The sequence below is a fragment of the Carlito syrichta genome, unplaced genomic scaffold, assembly GCF_000164805.1.
Source record: "Carlito syrichta isolate Samal-C Ts95f unplaced genomic scaffold, Tarsius_syrichta-2.0.1 Scaffold311316, whole genome shotgun sequence".
Lineage (NCBI taxonomy): Eukaryota > Metazoa > Chordata > Mammalia > Primates > Tarsiidae > Carlito > Carlito syrichta.
This window is the reverse complement of record NW_007255412.1, coordinates 742466-748181: the sequence shown is the minus strand read 5'-3', so window position 1 is coordinate 748181 and position 5716 is coordinate 742466.

Sequence of the window (5716 nt, the reverse complement as noted above, 5' to 3'; positions counted from 1 at the left end):
AGCCACTGCACTCCAGTCTGGGTGACAGAGTGAGACTCCAACTTAAAAAAAAAAAAGAAAAAAAGCCAGGCTCGGTGGCTCAGCCTGTAATCCCAGCACTTTGGGAAGCTGAGGTGAGTGGATTGCCTCAGCCTGCAGGTTCGAGACCTGCCTGGGCAATTTGGTGAGACCTCATCTCTACAATAAATCAAAAAATAAGCCGGGCGTGGTGCGCATGCCTGTAGTTCCAGCTACTTGGAAGGCTGAGGCGGAAGGATCGCCGGAGCCCAGCAGGTCGAGGCTGCGATGGCCGGGAGTGGCCACTGTACTCCAGTCTGGGTGACGGAGTGAGACTCCAACTCAAAAAAAAAAAATGTTGAATTATTTTTTCTTTGCTAGATAATCATGTCATCTAGAATGAAATAGGCTATAAAAAAAAATCCAGTAATTCCATATACTACCATGAGGAAGGGGAAATAGGTAGGACAGGAAGATAATAATAAAATTAAAGTTTAAAATAAGTCTTCGCCATTGAGTACAACCCCCCTTAGTCAGGTATAACTTAATTACACAATTGGATGTGCTCTGCAGTCTTCAATTAATCTGCTGGTGGGTACTGAGAGAACATTTTGTAGGGAGAAAGTTCCTGTCTTTTTAGCATGTTAAATGTTAATGAAATTGGAACTTTCAGACCACTATAGATTTGTCATAGGCGATGCTGCATGAAGGGAAAGCTATATTAACCTTTTGTTGATTTGAAGTCATTTTACCTTATACTCAGGAGCCCAATTAACATTATTGATTTGAGTCATACTCATCAAGATCAACTTATTTTGTGTTAATTTCCTTCAACACAGAGAAAGCCGAAACCAAGTACAGAAGAGTTAAGACAGAATGATTGATTTGACTACGAAGAGCATGTTTTGTACCATAATCTCATTTTAATGCTTCAGTAGTTAAGTTGTGCCAAATTGCTTTTGATGAGGCAGTCATTTTATGGTTGGGATTCTGCTTAGGCTTTATGTTGGTCAGCTATTTCCACGATAGTGCTACATAAGAAACTACCTCATTTACTCTCTTGCTCAGGCGTTTGGAGGTTGACTTTGGCAGATCTAGGCTGGGTGGCTCTGCTCCAGGTACAGGGCAGCGGGCCTTGACCCCAGACTACATATTGGCTTTAGGCATGCTCCACACATGTTGTTCTGGTGCCTAGGCTGAAGGGACAGAGGCTACCAGGAGCAGGCTCTTCTCATGTTGGGTCAATGGAGTACAAAAGTCATGCCAAATAGCACAAGCACGCTTACGGCCCCTGCTCACATTATACGGGCTAAATTTTGCTGGCCTGAGCAAGTCTCATGGCCAAGACCAATATCAGTGGGACAGGGAAGTAAACCCTGCCCACTGTAAGGGAGAGGGAATGATGATTTGCTGAACAATAATCCAAATTACCATGGGCCTTCTGGCCTTGTAAGTCTTAGGTCAGAATGCTTAATTATTTGTCCCGTCATCATTGGGATGTCAAACCAATTTCTTGACCTAAACTGGAAGAAAAGGCTTCTGAATTATTATCTAGTGGTTTTAACTTGTGGAGAAAACCACCATTCTAGATTGTGAACTCCTTGAGAGCAAAGACAGCTTTCTGTTTTCTCTTGGGTCCTAAAGAACCTGAACATAGTAGACCCTCAGTATGCACTGAATGAATGAATGAATGAATGACAATATTATTTTCTCTGTAGAACAGTTAAATAAAACCAGGTATGTGTGATAGAGGTTACATAGGGAAGAAAGCTGTTAAGGGAGGCAATAACCTGAAGTGTATGCATGCATGCGTGCGCGCGCGCGCGCCTGTGTGTGTGTGTGTGTGTGTGTGTGTGTGTGTGTGTGTGTATGTGTGACAGTCAGAACAAATATATACACACACAACTGTGTGTACATGTATATATGTATGCATATTTAGATAGTATATATCAAATAACCTGAAATATGTGTTTGTGACACATTCAATACAAATACACACATATGTGTGTGTACATATGTGTATGTATATGTAGATACTAAATATTATATAGATGTGTGTACTAGATTCCTATGAAGAATGAAATCTGAGGTTCCTATGAAGAATGAAATTAGAGCAAAGCTAGGTTTTCCAAAGACCACACACGTAGAAAGAGTTGGAGGTAAGATTCAAACCTTACTTGTCTGACTCCAGATGCTCCATCTTGGGACTGCTTCTTGGAAGGGGGTGGTGAATTTTTATTTTCCTCCTCACAAGGACCTTCCTGTTACCTTGAGTCTGGCTGTTTGACTCAGCGCAGCATCAATTCCCCTGCGACTGGTCTGTTAAAAGTGGACACATGGAACTGAAGAAAAAATAGAGCAAATGGCTGGAGATAGAGGGCTGCTTTCCCTTTCCATTTGAAATTAATGTTCACTATATAAAAAACATAAAGCATATCCATCCCCAGGGACTGGCCTGACATTTTAAAACTTTCATCTGCTTTAATTCACGATGCGCGAGGTGGGGATTTACACATAGCTGAGCTCCGGTGGCTAGTTGGCCACGATGTGCATTTCCTCCCCTGTTGTGCTGGGCTGAGCTTTCTATAGGCCCAAACAAATTATATAGCTTATTTAGCTCCCTCTAAAAACAATAATGGGCCTATTCAGATTTTATCTGTAATTTTACTTTGTTGTTGAGCAGTATTAATAATGCTGTTGTAAACCAGGCCAAGGCAGCACTCAAAGAATTTTCTAGGCTTTAGTGATAGGATAAATAGCTGCTTGCAGAGCACAAAGGGAAGCATGTAGATCGTCTCTGCGTAAGTTAGACATGCTTGCCTGGATTGGAGCTGTGTTAACATCACATCTTGCAGATTTGGCAAGGGCTTTAAGGGTCCTGTATTTCAAGCTGGCTTTTATAGAAACTTGCTGCAGAACTGGGCAGGATTAATCATGACTGAGGATATATCACACTTAGTACAGTATTAAATTGTAGCAATGGAACGATGCAAAACCAGTTCATAACCTTATAAGAACATTGCGAGCTACAGTAATCACAGAGAAATACTGTATACCCAAATTAATGGAGAATAAAATGTCCTGCGCTCTGTTTTTGGTGTTAGGCAAAGTTCCTAGGTGGTGTTCGTTTCCTCTCCTTTACCCTGCATGAGAACTGGCCAAGGTGAAACTTACATGTTTCTGGAGTTTACTATCATGGTGGATTTGTACATGTAGAGGTCTGGGTATCCTTGGCTTGGTAAAGAGTCCTAAGTAGATCTTCCTTCATTCTTGAAGGTTTATTACACACCTACTATGTGCTGGACACACTGCTGAGCATGGAGTTACTAAGAGCTTATGACTTAATCTCTCACCATGAGGAGCTGCCTCTGACTAGGTCTATGGCATGTGGGGAGTTCACTGTAATTCTGGAATGCTTCCCCTTGCCCCACTAGAGTTTTATATGATTTTTATGGATCTCATTCTTACCTGGAGCAGACATACACATATTTTTCAGGGGATCCTTGGAAAATCTTGAGAGACTAGTTCTGGTATTGCCTGTGCCCAGAAATAAGAGGATGTTTTGCCATTCCAATTTGACCAGAATATTTTGTTGGGTAAAGAGAAATTAACACATACATTAGAGGATGGGATGAGGTATTATCAATGTCTCCTTCCCTTCAAAAAATTTACTAGCTAGTGAGAGAGATGGTAGAATAGGTTCACATGAGGGGCCATGGATTCTTCTTGAAAAACCTTCAAGATTAGTAGAATCTGTAGACAGATGTAAGGCAAAGGATGTCTCTTGTGTCTATAATTGTAGGCCTGTGATGGGCGACATTGTTATATTTCTCACTCATACCCCTCCTCTTCTTTTTCCAGTAATAGCCATCAAAATGAATTTTACCTTTGTGACCATTTTAGAGCAGACCCTGCCTTTAACTTTAGATTTCACTATAGGAAGTGACTCATTGTAAGAGCTACTCTTCCTAAGTCTATAAAAGTGAGAAAATCAGACGTTTAGGGTCTACTGTGGTCATCTGACTCAACCTCTTGCCCACAAAGTATCCTGAGGATGTAGTACCTCATCAAAGACTTCATTCCAACCCACTGACAACTCACCTTCAGGTTGCTCTAACTTTGCTTTCAACTTTCTTGTGACATTATAAACTTCTCCTTTAATTTGAAATGGAGCACTTTTCAAGTACTTCAGAGCCTGCCATCTTGAGATGCAAGGGAAGAATGTGAGAAAGAGAAATTATTTGGCGTTAATAGACAACCAAGTCCTGCTGTGAACACATGTATCAGGATTTGAACCCAGTGGCCTCAGGCTTCCCAGCAGGGTGAGACTGAAGGATGCAGCTGAAGAGCCAAAAGAAATGCTATCTCTGATCCCACCAAAGAGGAAACATTTTCCACGTTCTCCCAGTTTGTTCCTCATTACTGTGCAAATGTAGCCAGGTATCTGTATTTCTTAACATGCCCTCTACTTATTTATATAATAGACACCTACCAAACAGTAGTAATTAGTTCTTTTTCTCTTTTCAGTTTTCACATTGGATCTTTTCTCCTTCTGGTAGTTAAGTGAGTCACTTAAATTTAGTTTTATAGTCTTTTTGAGTTCAGATAATGTGAATACTGAATTTGCCAGATATAAAGCTAGTGCAGTCATATCCTGCTTCTTGGATTCTTACTACACATGTACTGATTATCAATAAATAGACAGGTGCTTTCAGGAATTTCAGCTAGAGGATTAAAAAAAAAAGGATGACTCACTCTTTTTAGGAATGTCTTGGGAGAGACATTTGTTCTCCTTGAGGATTTGAAATTTGGAGGGTTCTCCTGGCCTGTGAAGGACAGGTTTACTCTTCATGGTATTCGTCAACTGGTGGCAAGCTTGCACAATGGCATTTCAGGCCAGAAGTTAAATATGGCTGGTAGTAGGGGGGTTATGTCTACCCATTTGCTCAAGTACTTGTAGGGATACTTCCATAGAGAAAGAGTGGTTGAGCTCGGTTTCCCAGGTGGCTATACACATTGCCCCCCTCCTCCAGTATCAATTTATTTGTCTCTCTGTCTTCTCCTGTGTTCTTTGGGAACTTATTGATTCCATACACTGGTGAAGAAAAAAAAAAGTAAGACATGGTCTCTGATTTTGGGGAGATTGAGGAGACAAAGAGACAAAGAGATGCATATATAATTTCAGCATTGTACCATAAAGGCTATGGTAGAAGTATGTGCAATATATTTGCAGTAGATATATTGCCTAGAGGAAGTCAAGATAGCTTTGCTAGAGAAGGGAAATTTGAGCTGAATTTTTTATATGAAAATACAGAATATGGAAAAGTAATAAATAAACAACAGCAATCACAAAACAACAAAGTACAGTAGTTAATTTCTATTGATTGCTTACTGTGTGCCAAATACAGTTCTCGGTGCTTTACGTGCATCTCATTTAATCTTTATACCAAATATGTGGGGTAGGGCCCATTGACATTTCTTTGTGGAAATGAGGACTTTGAAGCATGGAGAGATGGAGAAATTTGTTCAAGGACACAAAGCTATGCAGTGGTAGGGCTAGTTTTTGAACTCTAACAAGCCAAAAAGCTGCAAAGAAACATTTTTGGCTGCAGGGACAATAGGATAGAGAGGTGTGAAGGAGGCTGGCCTACTCAGGGAGGATCGAAGGCCATTGGAGATAGAGGGCAGAGGTACAAATGCAATGCTTTGGGTGTTTAAG